Source organism: Aedes aegypti, chromosome 1 (genome assembly GCF_002204515.2).
Source record: "Aedes aegypti strain LVP_AGWG chromosome 1, AaegL5.0 Primary Assembly, whole genome shotgun sequence".
NCBI classification, from domain to species: Eukaryota; Metazoa; Arthropoda; class Insecta; order Diptera; family Culicidae; genus Aedes; species Aedes aegypti.
The window spans coordinates 11,361,761-11,380,956 of NC_035107.1; the positions used below are offsets into that span (position 1 = coordinate 11,361,761).

General features: G+C 37.6%; 1 protein-coding gene and 1 long non-coding RNA gene across 2 annotated transcripts in view; one reads left to right on the forward strand and one right to left on the reverse strand.

The window, feature by feature from the left end:
- The window catches only part of LOC5574324, a 98,296-nt gene that overhangs the window by 36,129 nt on the left and 42,971 nt on the right, over window positions 1–19,196 (forward strand). The gene's annotated exons all lie outside the window — the stretch shown is intronic.
- Window positions 487–19,112, reverse strand: LOC110674742. The gene is made up of 2 exons (XR_002499153.1): window positions 18,145–19,112; window positions 487–1,215 (listed from the first exon to the last, which is right to left on the reverse strand). It is a non-coding gene; the product is annotated as an uncharacterized LOC110674742 (long non-coding RNA).

Sequence of the window (19,196 nt, forward strand, 5' to 3'; positions counted from 1 at the left end):
AGAACTCAAAAGTTCACTTCTATTAGATTTTGAGTTCCAATGAAACTATATCGCTTAACAAAAGATTAGAACGGATACCGACTGAACTTGGTTCTAGAAAAAGTAGCTCATGCACTTATTAACAACTAGAAAGTTCAGAATAAGTTGGAGTCGAACTTTTGCCCTACATTATGGTAAACATCATTCTATTAAAGCAATGAACTGAAGTTTGATTAATTACCTAAAAAAAAGAGGTTAAGCCAAACCATGACCTTTTATCTGAACTTTTGATTGCTTGGATAGTCAATTGAAAAAATGCGTTCGATGTACTGCCAAAAGCCTGATTCGCTGCGATTTCTCGGCCTATCTTGATGCATGGGAAATTTCTGCAAGGAATCGATCAAGAATGCGCTTTTTTTCTGATCGCAGTACGCAGTTGAGAAGAAATGTCACTTCAAAGGGGGCTCTCTGTAGGAAATTTCTCGACCCTTTCTGTCAAGGAATTTCTTTACTTTTCTTGAGTGAAACAGCATACTTAGCTAAAATCGGAATGAAATGGTTGCCTACAACAAGTGTTGCTGAAACTGGAGGCAGAATCGGGAAAGTACTGTCTACGTATATAAAAAAACAGTCATAAAAAAAACACGAGGGGCTCAACAAGTCCTTCGGCTTTCACACGCTCCTAGCTCTAATTATGTGTAAATAGAGTGAAGGAATGCGCGCCTACCAACCAACTGAACACTTGTTCCTTTCAATCGCGTGCGCGCGAAAGATCCCTCCACTCGATGTTCCAACGGACTTTTGTGTCCTAGTTATATCCTTGCCAGCCCGAAGGGAGAGGTTCCTCGCTTGCAAGTCGCTCTCTCGGCTCAGCGCAAGTCTCTTCCCTCGTTGCCTTTTTTCTTCTGTTGTTACCGTTAAGTCTCCTACGCATACTGCGATGGGGCGAAGGCGATTGTGTTAGTGCGAAGGTGAGAGGGATCCAAGTTTCGGCTTTCAGGTTCGGGACAGCGCCATTTTAGCGGGCTCTCCGCCGCTCGCGCAATTCAGCCAGTCAGTCTGTCGTAGTAGGCGCGCGGTGGCGGTGCAACAGTAGGCAAAGTCGAGTTCTCCGTCAGTCTCGTTCGTTTCGCCCGTTCCGCTTGGTGCGTTTTCGGTACCTACTCTTGCTCTTCTCCATTGCTGACTATCGGCCCTGGACTGGCTGGCAGGTCTTACAAAGATCCAGTCGAGCAACTGTGAAATAAAACAGTGAAGTGTTTTCTTGGATTGAAGTGAAGAATATTCGAGTGTGGTTTTCGGTTTATGGGGAAAGGATTGTGTGATTGAAAGTGCCAACCCGAGATGGACACTTTTGCGGATTCAGGGATCGCTGATGGGAGATATCACAAAGGAGCGGACAATTTCACACGAGAGGATCAACTGACGATGGCAGCAGCAGTAACCTGAAGCAGGAAGCCATTTCCGAGCAGAGTATACCGAGTGTGGTCTGAAATTTGCATATGGCTGTGGTGCTTAAGCCATACGCCCGAAGCCCATAGAAAGGTCTAGTAAATGTTACATTCTGCTATTGCTAACTATTGCCAACAAATTCGGAATAAGATCCACATTGTAACGGCTATGATCGTAAAACATATTTTGACTCTCCGATGGGCAAAGGCAACAAAAGAAGCGCGATCCTTTCCTTCACGACACGCCGCCTCTGCCTCAGAGAGTGGGTACGCGGGGGAGTGGTGTGGTGATCGCTTGATTCTTGCGGCAGTTCGCTCGGTGGATGAATCAACAGGTCAGCCACAAGTTCAAGGTCCAGAGCCAATCCACTCTAATAGCGCTCGCTACCCGACACCACACTCTGCAAGCACTGCGCAGAGCGTCGTCGTCGTTGTCGTTGTCGCCGCTTTTTTTGCCTTTCCACATCCTCTCTACACCTTGCTGTGCCATCCAGCGCACAGTGGGAAAATGTGGATGCAAAACAGTTTGAATTCATGCGGCTGACTGCGGTTCTCAAAAACATCAATATTCCACGTAAAAAAAGTTAAGAAATCGAAAGGTGTATTTCTCCTGGTGTAGAATAATCTGGGTAATAGGACACAGTGCAACATTTTTGAAATCATCAAATGGTAACCAAATTCTATTTTCTGATCCTGAAAGTGGTTTTGAAAGATGAGTTCAAAATTCAAAGTTACGCCCTTTTAAATTTTTAGCTAGATTTTTCCTCAATACGTGTATTTCTCTCAAACTATTGGGAACTTCTCAATGCTAACCTCGGACAAAATGTTTTTCATTCGAAAACACAATTTTTTTGTCATAATTTATAAACCATTTTCATTTTAGCATGACTGTCTACTACAAACCTATGCTCCTAACTATCAACATGTTTAGCAAAGTTGATTATGTTGATTAGAAGCAATTTTTGTAGTAGACAGTCATGCTAAACTATAAACGGTTTATGATCAAACAATTTGATAAACTGCCATTAAAACACTACAAAAAATAAGAATGCTGTCATGACATGTTCACGAGAGATGTTCCTTTTGGTGTAAAGAACATTTCGTCTAAAGACTATATTGAGGAATTCCCTCTAGTTTATGAGATATAGCCGTACCAAGCAAAAATCTTGCTAAACATTGAAAAGGGTTAAATTCCAGATTTCGAATTATTTAATCTATCAAAACGCTAGTATGGATGTGTACTTTCAAGAACTGCGGTCAGAATCTTGTTTACATTTTGTGTGTTGCACTGTGAGATAAAACACACTTCATTGAATGTCCATGACAGGGAGGGAACGTTTCGTCCCATTTGCCCTTAAAGTTTTTTATGTAGTCATCGCCAACATGAAATTGATTGCAAATTAACGAAAATCGTGCGTCAAAAATAAGATATTCATCAGATTATTTTCCTTAACTACATATTTAACATAGAACCTTTATGATACATAGCAAAAAAATCTCACTTTGAAGTAATACTTGGATTTTCTCAAATACGAACAAATGTGTTCAAAAAAGGTTTGTTAAAACTAAGTGCCTTTTTTGCGTCAAAAACATGTTTCCTTAACTATTCAATACTTCTGGAAGGCAATTTGGAAAGATTTGTGATTATTCCCAGGTAAAATTAGCCGTAACCTAGGAGGGAGGCACCGATACTACACACGAAATGTAAGACAACGTTATTTTGAACTGCAAGATAACTCCAGCTTGCCAACAACAATCAAGGCAGGCTTGGAAAAAATCGCTAGTTTTCTATTGTTGTGTACCTACGATCTTTCCTGACAAACATGGAAAAAGGGCCACAGTTTGCTATGCACTAAATATTCATTTTCATTGGAAAAAGTAAAACGATGCGTTTTTCAATGCTTTATTTTCAATCATATTAAAAGGTGCTCTCGTGACATTACTTGCATTATGTGCATGAATTGATTTTCATTCGATTTTTGTCACTTTTGATGAAATGCGAAAATATGTTTTAATCACTTACGCGCTTTTTTCATGTTAGTCCAATGCTAAAGATCTGGGCTCACAGTGACAGTTCGTGACAGCGGAATCCCGGCTCACTATGACGTACAGAAATTTTGTATCGGTTTCTCCCTCCCAGGCCGTAACCTGTATAAAAGAGCTACTGTATGGTATAAATTTGGTTTGATTGGTTGGTTTGACTTTATTAACGAGATTTTTAGCCCTGGGCTAGTTCATCTCGGGACCAACGGCTTTACTTCCCTTCCGAAGGAAGTCGTCACTATAACTTTTTACGTCATAAGTGACTATGTCGGGGATGGGATTCGATCCCAGGTCCTCGGCGTGAGATATGGTATAAATGTATTTTAACCAGTAATACTGGGTATATCAGTAATAGAAATGAATTGAGTAAGTCTTGTTATGAAACATTTCATGGATTAACCCAAGAGCAGTGGCATTGTGTACAGAGCATACGCATCTTAAACAAAGCTCGCTTGTGATACACACTACAAGCGTAGTGCTGCTGGTGATTGGCGGTGATGCTCTTGATTTCTCGAGGAATTGCTGGTAGAATCTTTTGACGATATGTTGAGCAATTCGTTCAGAGCTTCCAAAGCACACTCTGTAGAAGTTTTTGGCTGGATTATAGTAAAAAAGAGTATATTTTGAAAAAAAAAATAAAAAAATGTGGACGATGCACTTAGAATGCTACTGGTAGCATTGTTGAAGAAATTACAACGAAATATTCTGCACGTTGAACCATTTATCAAGAATCTACAGCTTCTTAAGTAATTTTACAATTATCCCGGAAGTTTCTAGCTTCGGTGATATCCAGTTTGCTCCACTGCTATGAATCGCAAGTAAAATTGGGCTGATATCAATTTTCAACATATCTTTCTACGAGCTTTCCCTTGCACTAATGATACAGCACGACTTATTCTGTTAAATTAGCTTTTGAGTAAATTTTTTTTCAATGCTTTCAAATCTCTGCTAAGCTATCCTGGGACTCTTTATTTCACAATTCGAAGAAGAGTCCATAGAAAAAAAATAAACAGATTTAGAGCGTTTTTATGTTTTAATATGGAAGTTACAGCGTGGATTTGTTGGTTGGAACACGACTGCCTTCCAACTAACGACCCTTTATTTGGGATGACTGTTCTTTGTATGGAGACTTCAATGTACTCTTGACATTAGCATGTAGCGGAGTCAAAATGAGCTGATCCCCACTGAAAATATCACTGACTGTTAAGTTTTACAGCCGAAAAAGGATATGAATTTTGATCAAATTTTAAATTGCTAATGAAGTTTATCTAACTTATGTTCGAACAGCTTTCACAGTCTTGTGCTAATAATCGGCATGGAAACAGTCACTTTGAATAAGCTGTCTAGGATTCCACAAAATTGAAATTTTTTCTGGACTTCCTTAGCCAACATTTGCTACTTCCCAGTAAACATATTGGTTGGTATAACTTTTGTTATACACCCTTCTATATGAATCAATTCAATCGTTAAAAATGCATGAAAAGCCTATTTACCTACCAAAGTGGAGGCTATATGCGTACTTGGCACGACTTTTTCAGACTTTCTTCGATCAGATATACGGTGCCACAAAATTTGGATGGAGATAAAAAAAAAAGTTTCCAACAAGTCTCGAACTCTGGACCTTAGGATTAGTAGTCGGATACCTTACCACTGCACCACCAAGGGTTTCATGGTGGACAGGTAATTATTTGCCAATATTAATACATGTTTCATGTACAGCGACACATACTGTGTTGTTCTTTGAGGCCCATCGTCAGCAAATACCAAGTTTGGGTGGCAATTTTTGCTAAGTTATTGCAATTTCATACGATGCTTTCTGGATTGATATATGATCTGTCAGTTTATACAACTTAACGCGACTCTATGTTCCACTATTTACGACATGTTTCGTTGTCAACACAGATTGTCGTTTATGAATCGTATTGGGGATTTCAACTTGTGTTGACATTGATAGTGTTTAATTTGGCATCTTGTGCGATTCTGATTTTTTACGTACGAATATGTGATTTTGGATGCACATTCTTATACGATACGTGGTTCACTGGGTTCCACAGTTATTAACTGAGAGCTTTCTTTGCCTAAATTGCCATTTTCGCATTCGTATATCGTGTGGCAGGTACGATGATACTCTATGCCCAGGGAAGTCAAGGAAATTTTCATTACGAAAAGATCCTCGACCGACCGGGAATCGAACCCAGACACCTTCAGCATGGCTTTGCTTTGTAGCCGGGGACTCTTAACACTCGGCTAAGGAAGGCCCCTAATGTCTCTGATATAGTCAGTATTACCGTTAACAAAACATTCACATCAGAAGTACAGAACTAATTAGCCAAAATACACGGAAATTATCAAAAATTAATCCAACAAGTCTTCTATATGCTATGCACAGCTTAAACAACATGTTTTTGATGAAAAACAAGAGTAAAATATTCATAACAATTCTTTGAGCTGTTGGTGAAATACTGTACACCTGTAAATGAAAACCGAAGTCAGCACTAAACATTTGATTTCAACTAGAGTTTGTATCTTTTGACAGATACGCGTATTTCGATTTTGACCCCAAGGTCGTCTTCAGTGTCGTGTACTAGTAGTAGAGTCTAATGCTCGACACTGGAAATGGCATTACAATTGAATTTGTAATTTGGGTATCTGTCGAAGGATACGAACTCTAGTTTATATACGGTAGGGTCGGTGTTCCATTAGTAGACAGTTCCCTATAGTCTTACTAGTGGCTTTTTATAGCCATTTTGCTATAAATTGTTGCACAATGTTTTTTAACATGAAGGTCCGGAGCTTTTTGTCTAAGCAGCATTGATACATAGCTCGATTTTATTCAAAAAATGATCGAAAAATAAATAAGTTTTGTAAAAATACGGCTTTGATTGGTATTTTTCCTACGCCGTGAAGCTAGTACTACTATAGGAGCAGAAATTAGAAATAGTGCTGCTTTAAGTATATGTGTTCCTATAGTGGCACAAACCATAATAAATACAAACATATGAGTTTTCGTGGTTTTCATATTTTTCCGCAAAACCAAAATAAAAAGCTTTCAGATGATGTAAAATTAGCGGCATCAACTTCAATTTTCGATTTTATATGAATATTTGTTCTTAGCTATGCGCCTATTGGTACATCAACCCTACTAAATTTGGGTTTCAGTAAAATAAGGCTAAGGGAAGTAAACGCCAAGTGGGCACTTAATTTTGACACCCTTTTTCTATATACATTCGATTCGGTTTTGTAAAAATCAAAGTTTTATTCAAAATTAAGTATTTTTCTGCTATGTATCACAAAGAAAATATGTTAGCTATAATTTAAAAACATTTCAAAGAAATATTTTTCTGTTTCATCATTCGTTGTTCAACTATTTTCATGATTGCAAACAAGTGGCTCTTTATATTGACGGTGCCTTATTTAAGAGCAGTTATAACTGATTTCGATAATTCAATTCCCTCATGACGTAGAAATATCTGGGGATTACAATGTACCATAATTAGACCGGTCTCAGTACCCGATAGGATTCAATTGGTCCCATTTTAATACAAAAACAAATCTCGCGTAACAGTTCTAAAAGTCCAATGATCTAATTGTAAACATATTGGGTTTCGATACCATTCGATAGCATCTCCCAACACCCACTAACCACTTTTTCCAGGTCATTCATTGCCCCCGCTGCTTAAAACAGCCAATGATCGGATCTATCTCTATCAAAAAAGCTTACAATCGAAAAATTTCGTAAACTGGCATGGATTCAAAATCAAAAGGGCCTATTCTTGAGCCAAAGCACGCTAACAAAATTCAAATTGGCCAATGTCGAGTTGAAAATCGAAAATGGGCCAAGCATTTAAACTTTTTTGGCAGTTTTCAGAATAAAATTGATTGTTGACGGGTAGTAACAGTAAATCTTCACTCATCGAGCAAGAAATTACATTGATTGATTTGAATATTAAGAAATAGAGATTGAATGATGAATGAATGTGGTGAACAATATTCACGTCAAATTTTCTCAGAATCAACGATCTAAGGATTCGCCCTTTTGAATTGTAATGCGAGAAAGGCAATTTTTATATCATTAATCAGACAGATTTATGTGACTCGCCGATTAAAGTAAGCATATATATTTTAGAAGTTATCCGTTGATCATTATAGTAATCACTGTGTGACATTGTGTGACAATTCCCGAAAAAAACTCGAGTGACAGACTGGTATTAGCGAGTTTTGCGGTCAACAGTGATTTCAGTCGAGTCATTTTGATCGACTCGACATATACAACAGGCTCCTATATTCTTGCTTATAAAGAATATGCTCGCCGTCACTATCAACACTAAACATTTGCTGATTTATAGGCCGACTGCGAAACAATTTGGATCATTTTATATCACATCAGCATTATGCTTTGATGTAGAGGAATTAGGGGCATAATGGACACGTTAAGCAAATGTTCATTTTAAGACCCTTAAATGGCAATGCTTTTAATTTACCCCCCGCTAGTTTTCAAGTTTGATGTTAGTACGACGTGCCACATTCATTCATAATGATAAAAATCATATCATATGTCAGAAAAGCGAGATAGAAAATTGGGTCGAAAACAAGGCTGATAAAAAGGTATCGGGGCGAAATGAACACCTGCATGAAATTTAGTTATTCCAAAATATTCAATGACTGTCAATCATTCCGATATGCAAAAGGGCTCTCCCTCAATCATAATAGCTAAAAAGAACCTTTCTGGGTTCGTTACTTTGCTCAAAAATTAGATTCTTCCACGGTCTTGCTTATATGCCAATTTGAAACTGAGAAAAATTTCAAGTCAAATTTTGAAGAACAATTGAAGCAAAAAATAAGCTTTTATACCGTCAAACACTTCAAATGCATTACAGATTTCATGCAGTGAATGAACTTTAGATGAAATAGGCGTATTACCAGATATTGAGAGGGTGTCCATTTCGCCCCGTATGTTCATTATGCCCCTAATCCCCCTAGATAGACTATGGATAGCACTGATGGGTTATGTTTAGCCTTAAAATAGACGAATAAAATGAAACTATATGCTGGTCACTTAAAAACATCAAAAGCTTGGGTTATTACCACGTGATCAGTGATCATATAGCATATAGATCACTGATCACTCATTCTGCAGTGATTATAATCTAGAGTGCAATGTCGCATCACTGCTGCTGGTTGTCAAATTAAGGTGATATTGATAGCTCGCAAGTGATAATGATAGTTTTAGTACATCAGCCATCAGCTGATATGACTGATATTCACGCTCAAAAAAGCGTTCTGGAAAATGTGAACTGTCAAAAATACACCGTGAACTACCATGATTGGTCTCGTATACATGATCTAGTTCACGGTGTATTTTTGTTGTTGACGAGTTCACGCCTGCTGTTCACGGATACGAGAACGGATTTTTTTCTGTGTTGAGCAACTCTGAATAAAAGGGGCACACTTAAAGGAATAGAAGAGCCCGTTTTAACATATTTTATCTGGGCAAAATGTTATATATTTAGGCGTAGTTATAGCTGATTTGGGTAACTCACTTATTTCTTCTCTGATGTAGATTTATTTGCAGGATACAATGTATCACATATGAACTGGTCTCGGTGAGGGAACTGCTCATTTTGCCAGAAAAAAAGCTAATTGAACAGTTGAATCTGATTGTAGATAACCATATATTTTTTTCTTATGTAGAGTAATCTGGGTAGAGTGTCCATCCCGGGACATCCCGGGACAAAAAATCCCGGGATTTGACAAATTTCGGGATTTCCCGTTTCCCGGGATTTTATTTCTGATATCCCGGGAATCCCGGGATTCCCGAAATGTACGTAGAGTTTGATGAAAACCACTTAATTTCAATGAAAAACAATGACATTTTTTTTCAGAATACACAAGTAATTAGTTTCATGAAAAGATCCATTTACCAAGTAAGAAACACATATTTTTATTTGTCTAGTTGCGAAATTTTAATGCTTTTCATTCAATACTAGCCATTTTTATAAGCCTATACTGAGATAACAAATTTGAAAGTACACCTAAACTGCCGTTCTACGCATATTTGTCCCACGGTCATAAGCTTTATATAGAACATGGGACAAGTAGGCGTAGAAGGGCAGTAAACTGCCGCAAATCGCAAGTCGGTACCATCTGCAAAAAAGTAGGCATTGAGAAAATTGACTGAGAAGTTTTCAATCTCGTTTTCCATACAAATATTCAAAAAAATCCAGGAGGTTGGAACATGTTTCGATTCCAATGAAACATTCATAATTTGCTTTTCACTCCGTTACCTTTCCAACGAAAATATAAAGATGACCAAATAACGATTCATTTTTGTGTAACACGATGCGAAAATCTACAGTGGGACTGACATGCGTTTACTTTTCATTATGGAATAATTCGACTTGGTGTTGTTTCCTAATTTTACTGAACAAAAAGTGATTTCTTGTTAGTGCAGCTGAAAGATCATTAGAAAATGTAATAAAAACTGATATCAACTCAATTTTGACCAAAATGCAGATACCACTGACTTGCGATTCACGGCAGTAAACTTCAGTAAATAATTTTCAGTAATTAACCTTTAGCATGATCTACACTACCTTCAATGATCTTTGATTGTTTCTTTTGCCCTAAAGTGTTTATGGCTTTTCAAATGTTTGAAGCAAATTGCTTTAATATCATGACTTAAGTTTTTATCATACTTCCATTTATAAGTGTTATAGAGAATTTGAAAAAATCCATAGCAAACCCGTAATTAGTCAAGCTAAGTTTTGATTTTTGTTAGATTTCTTCATCAGAATATCTGAAATGTGATTTGCTATAATTAACATATTATTTTGAAAAGTTACTTTATCTGTTTATTTCATTAAAAAACATTGTATTGTTAAATTTGAACATCCATTTCAACCGAAATGCTAGTTTTTATTATAAAATTGATAAATCCCGGGATCCCGGGATTTCCCGGGACAAACATAGATTTTTGTCCCGAATCCCGGGACGAGCAAAATGGCCGGGAAATGGACACTCTAAATCTGGGTAATAAGATGGGGCAAACTTTATTCAGTTGCATTTGCTAGAAAAATCCGATTTGCCCTATCTAGCCATAAAATTCGATTTTATAACATGGAAGAGCTAGGGCGTGTGTTACATATGCTTGAAAAAGGCAAGCATTTTTGGATAATTACAAGTGTTTGAAAAGCGATCAAAATAGATAAGTTCAAATTCAACTTAAATAACAATTGCTTTAGACAAGAAAACTTGTTCTGGATCACACAAGCATGAATAAAAACATCGATATTTGGAAATTGTGAATGTGTTGTACACTATATTTGAACTAAGGGTGGACGGTCCCTAATAAGGTAAAACACTTTTGGTGGTTTTTCGACCCCCGAAGTTGTATGGCGCTTAAGAAATTGCAAAGCCCTCCTTCCCCCATAAATCCTTACGAAATCAACGACCCTTAACTGTAGACAGGCTTGAATATGAAGAAGGAAACAAGGGGCAACTTTGAAAAATGTCCCAACGAGCAGTTTTCTAATGTTATTGCCCTGAACGCTAATTTATTGAAAAGGGACAAAAACAAAAAAGCTTCATGAATATTTTTTGTGACAATGTAGAAAACTAGAAACTCAGAAGATAGTATAACTTGAAGGAACTGTCTTTCAATCGAAAAAGGATGTATAACAGATAATCGATACATTTGACATCACAAAGTTTTTGAAACTATAATAACCAGGGATTGAATCCTGAGAAAATTGAGAGAATATCTCACGTATCGCTCTCTCTAACTATCACAACATGCAGTACATTTTGAGAGACTGTTTATCGTAAACAAGCTCCAAACCTGGAAGACACTATTGCTATCGAAGGTTCGGGGATTGTTTATCGTGCCAGTAAAGTAAAACACCTACTCCCACCGGTAAACAAGCGAGTAAAATGGATTTTATCATCGCTCTCTCTTTGGGGCTCTCATTCGCTGCTCCTGTTTATCAGACTTGTTACAACTTGCGATACATTGCCGATAATGGACCGCAACAAATGGGATGTTTTTCGTCGCTTGCTTTGATCGTGCTTCAAAATCAAATGAAAGCGAATCCTGTAATGCCTGACAATAACTATGATTGCCAGATACTTTATCTGGGGATACGTATCTCGCGTTCACTATCATAAGGTCGTATTTGCAGTCATCGATAACTCTTTGTCAATTTTTCTTTTTACAACTTACCTGGCCGGGCGACTGATTTAGCCTTCCTTTTTATGTTTTAGTAGGAAGTAGTTATCGTCGTTCGTCATACAGCATACATCATCGTAAAATTTCCCAAATGTCGATTAAGATTCGTGTACTAAGCCAAAGAGAAAACAATCACTGTAGATACAAATGTATGATGCACAACGCGAGATATCAGTGCTGTAGAATGTCATGAATCTTTTCCCTATGGAAAATATGTGAGGAGCTCAAACTCAAAGGGATTTAAGTGGAATCTTGGTCGGTTTTGAGTTGAGTATACAGAAAAGTTCTACTGTTTCTAAGCTTTCCGACGATATTTTCAGGTGATTTTTACATCCAACAGAAAAAAATAACGTAATTCATAGAACATTGGTTTGTTTTTTTATTGATTCCCATACAATTTGTATGGAATTGAAAATTACTGTGAAAGCTTCAAAATTGATTTTCTCAAAACTGGATTTTTGTCACTTACACCCCTTTGCTTATAACTCCCTTATATGTTTCCATTACCAATTCTAAAATACTATCATCTGGGCATACTAGCTGATGTCATATATTGCTTACATGCACGTTATTAGCATTACAATTAAAAAAAAATGCATGAAACATCATTGGTCGTGATATGTCCTTCGCAAAGGTTTTTTTTTTCCTTTGAAAATTCCTTTATTCCTCTACAGCTTAAGCAGAAATGTGTGTAATAGTATAAAAATAATTTTGTTCTTTTAGCTCTAATGGTGCTAATAGGCGCTTAGTGTTAACAATGCCATTTTCATGTATTTTTGTACCTACCATCCCATTCAAAATTCAAACTTAGTGTACGTACCTCAAAATTTGGATTGTTTTTTTCGGGCCCCATTGTGAAATCTGGCCCGGGCTTCCAAAGCCTCAATCTGGCACTGACTGTGAACAAAAGGGGTCATGTACAAATTACGTCACGATACGTAGGGGGAGACGGTCAGCCAAGCGTGACAAGCCTTACAAAAAAATTCGGAGGACTCATACAAAAAACGTGACGAAGGGGGGGGGGCGCACAGTGCTTCGAACGTATGGCACTTGGGGACAAAAGTCATAACGGGACGTTTTGTGCGGTTTTGCTCTACGATATTGAGGAGGATCTCGTTATACACAAAAAAACTCATTATTGGCATAAATAACACATATTACATCAGTAATGGCACGAGTGGCTTATACGTCAAATTTTACATTCGACACCATAGAACAGTGCTCGCTTGGAAGAAATGTTCAAAATAAAAATGCATGAAAAAGTACTTGAGTCGTTTGCATGAACGATGTATGTGACATGCGTAACCATAAAAGTGTCTCAATAACCAATTTTTTATAAAAATATTGAAGTACGGATTATTCCAATGAAGAAAATGAAATCCAATAAAAAAGGTTGAATAAAGTTTATTTTTATTAGCAACACAATTTATTTACGAGCTATTAATCATCCGAGAACTGAATTATTGCTACAAAAGAAAATTGAAATGTCGCTTGACCAGAAGGTTTTATTTTCTTTTATTTCGATCATTTTCAACGGAACATCGCAATGGTTCCGGTCAGCGAACTTTCATCCGATTTTCCTGCTTTCGAAAATGTTTGTTTGTACATGCTGTGTCCTGAACTTCCATCGAAGCCCCACTTGCAAACCAATTTTACAGCAGTAGAAGCTTACAACAAGATATCCTTCATGATACTGGATGCAGTACAATTCATGAGCTGTTGTAGATCGACTGTAGCAGCTGTTTCTGATGCAGAAATCGGTTTCGGAATTATTTTTTGTTTCTCTTGCTTTAGCGCATAAAGGCTGGGAAGCAAGTTCGAATGTAATTCGTTCAAAGTGGTTCGAAGCAAATTGTACTTTCGTTCCGACAGATCTAAATCAATGTTCAAAGCTAATGCCTGTGCTGCAGTCATGACCTGTACTTGATCCCCACTCGAAGAATTTGATAAATTGTCAGCGAATGCGAGCTCTACGTTGATAAGATCTGCAACACGTCCTTTTTTAGTTTTTCTTGAACATTCATTGAACGGTTTGTGAGGCTCCATGCCAGCCTTTGCAGCCGAGCTGGAAATATCTGCATCGTCAGTTTCCTGATTGCGCGGGAGCTGAACTGGTTTTGCTAACCAGTCGGAGTTTTGTTAACCAGTCGAAAATTTTGTATGATCTTCCACATTTAGCCCACTTTTGGTTGATTTTGCAACAATAAAATTTGCAAAACGTCTTTAGCTCGTTCTCAAATATTTTGAAGAAAGAATCAGTGCCATAAGAACTGTACATGAAATTCAGAACATGATTTTTCCGGTTGGGTGGAGCGGCAGAAAACTAATGCTCGAAACAATCTTTATTGATGGTTGTGGCAGCATATCCTAAAAATCATAAGATGACATACAATTGGCAAACATATGCAGCTGAAACCACTTCCAGAATTTAAAAAATACTTCATATTTTATTTTCAAGTGGATTTCAGAAAGGTACTTTGAGGTACTTTTTTGTATGGGCAAAAAGAAGATAAGTGTTTTAATTTTCTTCTGTATTAAAAAGCATGTAGCTCAGAAGCATCTTTTTCAACAATTGTTAAAATATATCACAGAAAATTGAATGGAATGACTCCTACTTACTTTTTTCAATACGGTCCATAACGATTTTCATTTTGAAAATATAATAAGGATGGGAATGAAGCGAATTGTAGAGGGACTGGATTGACACGAAAACAATGAATAATATATAACGATGAAACAACTTGTCAACACGTGGTGTTTTGGTTTGTTTTGAAAACTGCACGAACTTTCTAATATCCGTACTACATGCTCAAAACATATGTTAACATCATGGCTTACTTGATTCGGTCGTATGTGAAAGTTGATTTTTTGACTTTTGTCCAAGGAACGAAGCACTGTGGGGCGTCAAAAAAGTTGAAATTTAGCGTGACATAATTTGTGCACCATCCCAAATATGATTCTGGCAGCTACTGTCTTCCTTTTTCCGACAATTTGATTTGTTTCCTTATTCAAATGAGAAAAATGGGCGATGATTAATGGCAGTAAATGAAGTGTATATTGCCTAGAGTATTGTAGAGCAGTAAAATATATGTTTCATTTAAATCAATCAATTATCAAACTGTTATTAACCCCTCTACCGGCAGCTTCATTGTTGTACTACAAAAAATATTCATACAGCGATAACTTTTTCGTTATTCGATTAGTTTGCACTATTTTTCACAACCCCTCAAAAAATTCTTTTATTTTAAGAATCTGTGTCAATCTTGATCACAAGTCATCTAGATCCGAAGATATTCCGAAATTTCCTTAGGGTACGACGTTTTTCTATAACCTACGTTAATATCTCGAGCTACAGATTTGTTGCCATGTTTGGTCAATCGCTGTTCGAAACAATACTTCAATGAGAGTTTGTTCTGAAGAAATGAAGCGAATTAGTGTAACCGTTTTGGAGTAATGAACATTTATGTGTCTGGTACCAATTTGGCCGTATGAAGATCTTAAAAACTTCAAAAACATCGTTTTGTAATTTCCAGATTTCTTGAAGACAAGTCAACCGACTTGTATGATTTTTTCAGAGTAGCTCCTTTTTACCTGACATTGTATAGCCCACATTTTATTTTTTTGATAAATAGACTAAAACAAAATAGTGGGCAACGAATTTTTGTATGGGGAATGTCGGTCCCCCAAGGAACATCTGAATATCTTCAAAGCCATGACCAATGATCAATTTTGACACAGACTCTAAAAATAAAAGAGTTTTTTGAGGGCTTGTCGGAAAATGGTGCAAAAATATCGAAAAACAAAACAATTATCGTAATTTGAATATTTTTTTTTTTTGTGGTGAAAAAATGAAGCTGCCAGTGGAGGGTTAAACTATCATTTTTAGAGAAAATGGTCTTTCCTAGTCACCGGGACCGGATAAAATGTCCATTGTATTCTGAGATGGTTCTACATTAGAATACGATTATTTTGACTGTTGCAATATTCTTTAATATCAAATATTACACTGTCCACCAAAACTCGATTTCTGAGGTCATTCTGCACCTTTGGAATAATTTCTAATGAAAATCCCTAGGAGGAATCTCAAGAAATCTTGATTTGATGTTTTTGACTAAAAATTTCAATACAACTCATGTTAAAATAGCACCAAAAGCACCAAAAAATAACCACAAAAACGTTCAAAAAGTCGGCCAAACTCTTATCAACTAATATATAATTGTTGATATTGGTACGTTATTATAATTTGAAATGATTACAACTGGCATTACTTACAAGAGTGACTTAAACATGTTTTTCCTGTGCTATTGCGTAATTTTCATATGTATAATACTGAAACTTTTAGTCAAACTTTCAAATCAAGACTCTTAGAGATTTTTCCTACAGATTTTTTTTTAAATTGGTTTTGAAATGCAAAATGACCTCAGGAATCAAGCACTGCACTCAGTTTTGTTGGACATTTTTTTATAAAAACGGTCTGTCGGAGCACCGTGATTTAGATATTTAACAAAATATATTCCACCAAAATTATGCGGCTGATACGGCTTTTGGAAACAATAATACAAGGAAAAAAACGTCAAGGATTCGAATAGTGACAGTTCATTAACAGGATTCAAATAGTAGTGTCCGTTTTGCCCCAAACATATTTTTCTAGAATAAAAAGCAGTTGTAACTGATTGTGGCTAACTAAATATAATTTTCCTGTTTTATTTTTTGTTTTATTTATGTTATCATTCTAAAACAGGAAAATTATATTTAGTTAGCCACAATCAGTTACAACTGCTTTTTATTCTAGAAAAATATGTTTGGTGCAAAACGGACACTACTATTTGAATCCTGTTAATGAACTGTCACTATTCGAATCCTTGACGTTTTTTTCCTTGTATTATTGTTTCCAAAAGCCGTATCAGCCGCATAATTTTGGTGTCGTTTTGCATCCATTTTTTCCACTGTGCATCTTCTCCATTGTATTCCGCACTCCGTCCTCGCGGTGCCTTGCTGGAGAGCTGCTCGTGCTCTAGTGTTACACCACGGGGAATGGGGAGAAGTGATTTTATTTTTTTTTTTCCATCCACACAAACTGTGCTTTATTATACGTAGTAGGTAGGAACATTACCTACACATAATTCGCTTTCCTGGTGTGTTGTTTCGCTCTCCGATCTATCCATGGGTTCCCCCTTTTCGGCTGCTTTTCCGGTGTAGATCGCCGATGCCATGAAGGGGTACGGCACAAAATGCGATCGCTCGGTTGTTACCACCACCTACCTTAATGTGGAAGTCGGGTTTCACTCCGGAATGGAGTGGAAAAACATCGGGAGCGAGAAAAAAACAAGGGGAATTATGGTGCGGTGATTAGTGAAGGTATTTTTTGTTCCTTCGTTTTTTTTTCTATACACGTATCCATACATAATGGTTGAATTTTAAAACTGAGCTTTTACGATGCTTTAAAGTTGTATGAGATGCTCGAGTTTGAATAACTGTGCTGCTTCTTATGAATATGAAAATTGCTTGAAACTGCAGGAATTATTACTTGTATGATTAAAAAGAATTACAACTGTTAAACTGCTGTTTAGGTCGCTTTACACTGTCTTTCTACGCAGAACTGCCTCGCCGTGTCATTGAGCATAAGGGAGCAAAAACTTCAAAATTTGCATTAGTCTCATATATCTTCCTTACGGTAAGATTGTTATACCGTCAATTCCCCATAACTCGATATTAACAAATCTAGAGAGCCAGACAACCGTTTGTGCTGAAAATTTAACTCCCTGTCTCTCGCTGGTGGTGATCAGTGAGTTAAATTTCCAGCACAAACAGTTGTTTGATTCTCTAGATGTGTGCTCTTGAAAATTTGAGGTTTGGCCTCGATGCATCTTCACCTTAAAGGGACCATCGAGTTATAGAAAACAAAACCAGTGCAAATGCGATCCAAGGGACCATCAAGGTAGCCTTGAAAACCAACTTTCACGATGGTGATCTTACTCGATATCGACATATGAGATATCGAGTAAGGAAGAGTTGACTGTAGAAGTATTGTTTTCGAACTTCAAAGTTTCGCATAAAACGATAATCGTCGCGAAAGCAGGCGTTATTCTATATTCAACATGAAGTACTCAGAAGTAGGCGCACCAAACCCTCGTGAATATAATTTATGATCTTCGAACTACATAGCAATCTATCATCACTGACCACCCCTAAGAATGATCGCCCGAGAAGAGACTTCCCTTCGTTTGCCGACTCATCCCCAGGCAACTTCGATTGACTTCTTCAACTGCAATAGCTAGGCAGCAACAAGGAAAACTGTGCTCCTCTATCTTTTGCATTAATCTCGCACACAACTACATGCCCAAAGTCGAATCGTCGAAACCCAACAACACACGGCTGCCGGAATAATTGGCCGCATGTGTGTTATTAGGCATTTACTGGGGCTTAATTCATGAAAATATACGATACCTGATGCTCGTCGTCCCTCCTTGCGCACCTTCCTTCCGCCTTCCTTCTTGGCGCCCGCTGATGTTGCGATGGAACGGAGTAGGCTTTGAGCGCGCGCGCAAGCGGTACTAACTTAGCAACCGTCGTCGTCGTCGCCGTCGTCTCCGAGGATCGTCCGATGATGAGAGGAGACAACGCGACGCGACGGGACGAGGTTATTGTCGTTCGTTTGTTGCTTTGTTCCAGAGCCGTTGCGACGACGACGACGACGAAGGTGGACTAAAATTGTAGCCTTCTTCGATTCGATTGTTGCTCAGCTCACAAACCACACACACCGCAAAAGAGGAAGCGCACGGCGGCGCGCCGCTCTCGGTGTGATGTGTGCTTTATCGAGACGATACGACGCAGAGTTGAAAAAATCAAAACCGAAAAAAAGGTGGGCTTCCTTCCGTCATAAATGATGGTCGTCGTCGTCGTCTTCTCGGCTTGTGTCGATTGTCACTGCATGTGGTGGGCTTGTGGCGTAGAAAAACAGTAATCATACATAGGTGAATGCAAAGTGCTCTAGAAAAGATCAGGTATTAGAGACTCGAAGGCGTGACAGCTTCGAATAGTACAGGGCGCAGCGCCGGATTTACGAATGTGGGTGCCCCTTTCCCCAGAAAACTTTTTTTCATATTTCATACGAGATCATTTCCATAATAATTGAAAATGGACCAAAGTGCATATGTCCAAATTGATTGTAGAATAACTCTCTTAAATTGATTTGCAATATTTTTTCCAGTATGGGAATACGTTCATGGGTAATTTCTTTGTATATTTCTTAAACAACTTTTTGAAATTTGATATTTATAAATGTATGAAAATTGACCCATTCTCACCACATCCGAGGGAGTGACATTGGGTCAAAGAGAACCATGGTGCTCCCCTGACCGTTATTATCAGAAGAAAATTCATCAAATCTGTGCTCGCCAGTCGTTTTCAATAGCTAAGCTGCATGTTTGGGCAAAATTTTAAAAACATCGTAGGGCCCGTTTTAAAGTTACGCCCTTTTGATCGTTTAAGTTCACAAA